The following is a 2,614-nucleotide window of genomic DNA, read 5'->3' as shown; positions in this document are numbered from 1 at the left end:
TATACTTCGTATATAAAAATTTGAGAAAAAACACATTTAAAGGAAAAAATACCGATGTTTTCTTATAAAAAATATTTTTTCCTTTTAAGGGTTTTTTCTCAAATTTTTATATACGAAGTATACAAATTTGCGTATAAGACGAAAGGCGGTTTAATCGTCTTAACAACGACGCCAATTTTTAAAAAATTGGTGAGTAATTTTTTTGTTTAAAATATTTTTTTTTTAAAGGTATTTTTTCCTCGGCCAAACACTAACATATGTGTACGCGCCAATCTATTATTATTATTATTTTTTCCTTTAAATGTGTTTTTTCTCAAATTTTTATTCACTAAGTATACAAATATGCATTAATCGCCTTTTCAACGATTTTTTAAAAAAGCGGTTATTAGTTTTCTTTTTTAAAATCTTTTTTTATACAAAAAAGGTATTTTTTCCTTTAAATGTGTTTTTCTCAAATTTTTATATACGAAGTATACAAATATGCATATCACAAGGAAGGGGGTTAAATCACCTTTACAACGATACGAATGTTTTAAAAATCAGTTCAAAATTTTCTGAAATATTAAGTTTTTAATTTTTCGAAGATCTGACCTTTGACCCGTTATAGCACCTGTAATATAAGTTTTCACAAAAAAAGTTATATACCATATAAATAAGAGCCAAATACGGACCAAGTCTGTATTTTTACTTTTTTCGCTTTTTACATGCAATAATTAAAAATATTTTTTACCAAAGGTCCAATTTCGAATTTCGAAGGCCCATATCTCGATTTCGGAGGCTAACTTCGAAAAACGGAGAAATCACTTTTTTACTTATGACTCAATCTCTTAAAAAATGTTGGTTTGATCCAATACCCAGCCGAGTGCTGTACAGTGTAATGAAAACAAAAATACTCGGACTTCCTCTTTAAACATCCCGCGCTATATACCTTTTGGTTGGCATTATTTCAATCAATTTTTCGTATTGCTCTGGTGTTGTTGTTTTGGACTTTTAAACATTACTTTAAACATTACCTTTTGGTTGGCATTATTTCAACCAATTTTCCGTATTGCTCTGGTGTTGTTGTTTTGGACTTTTAAACATAACAAAAAACATCGCGAGAACACAGAAAGCGAGAAAATTCATTTATATTATATTTTACTTGTTTTTTATAAAATTTTATTATTTAGACCCACGAAAATAACAATCGAAACGTTCTCCGTCAACAAATTTGCAACTTGGAATAACGGAACTACGAATGTAGAATAGGTATAATCGTAAATTTCGGATATTGATCGAAACGAAACCGAACGCAGAATACAAAAGTTTCCAAACGGAGAAAATTCCATTCGAGTCGAAATGCAGAATAAGGCTGTATATCAAAATCTTGAAACCGCCTTTCAGGAAAAAACTTGGAAAAGTTGATGTTTTGGGAATTATAACAAAAAAGGAGTTATTTTCTTAAACTTAGTTTATATGGAAAAACTGCATCTATTAATCTTGTAAAAATTAATTCTAAAAATATTAAGATAAATAATCTTATAAAAATGCATATTTTTTGTGAAAAAAATACATTAGGGGTATTCTCGAAGTCTTGCACGTTGCACGGATTGCACGAAATGCAAAAATACTCTTCCAAATTCGGAAGAGTACGAGAGCACCCCATTGCAAAGTGGTAGCATGTATATTTAGTAAGCAGCGAAATTCTGTATCAAATACAAGATACAGCAAAAAAAATGAAGTGAGCGAGATGAGAGGAATGGGAGAAATATGCAGCAATTCTAACAACAAAACAGCTAGCACAGAGTCGCATTTATCTTGCTATGCTTTTTTGCAAAATATGTACATGGGTCCAGACGTTGCATACTTTGCAGCGAGAGGATATGCTGTTTCCAATGAATTTTGTTGTTGTGTTTGCAAGTTATGCAATCCGAGCAAACCGTGATACGTGCAATGGCTTTGTAAGATTTGGAATATGGAAAATTATAGCCCTTCCTGGCCCAAAGCAGCATATTTGGGTGGATCCTATCAGGATCGTGTCGATCCTAAATATTGAACAAATCTTTTTTCGTTTTTGTTTTTTATTTAGATAATTATATATTAGAGTGGTTTATAAGAACACTCTTTTTGGAAATTCATAAACGCTACATCAGAATATAGTTATATGTGATGAAAAAAGAGACACGTATTTTTTTTTTGAAAAAAAAGTTTTTTTAGAGGTCGCGCTGATCGGTTTTTTATAAAAACGCTGATGTTCTCAATTTTTTTATTTTTGTGACATGTTAAAATGCAGCTAAAAATGTGGGTTTTACATATAATTACTCTGGTATTATTGGGGAACATTCCCTTAATTACACACCTGTCTTGGACAGTTAAAATGGGCCTAGTTCCCGAAAATATTCTCTCGAAAAGACATTAGTAAAATTAAAGCGTTGATACTGAACGATTTACGCGTTGTCATGGGTTGGAACTTGTTACCAGGGGGTTTCTGGGGAGGCGAAGATGGAAGCACAGGTGGCAACCAGGAAGTCCGACTGATCGGATGACAACCAGCTGACATTTTTACTACTTAAATTCGAATTTGTAATTAGTTACTCAACGCGGTGTGATGGCTGAGTCGTAATAGATGTTGCTT

This window comes from Rhagoletis pomonella, unplaced genomic scaffold (genome assembly GCF_013731165.1).
Source record: "Rhagoletis pomonella isolate Grant_MI unplaced genomic scaffold, Rhpom_1.0 Rhpom_scaffold_00119, whole genome shotgun sequence".
In the NCBI taxonomy this organism is placed as follows: domain Eukaryota; kingdom Metazoa; phylum Arthropoda; class Insecta; order Diptera; family Tephritidae; genus Rhagoletis; species Rhagoletis pomonella.
The sequence above is the reverse complement of the archived record's forward strand: the minus strand, read 5'-3'. Positions refer to the sequence as shown.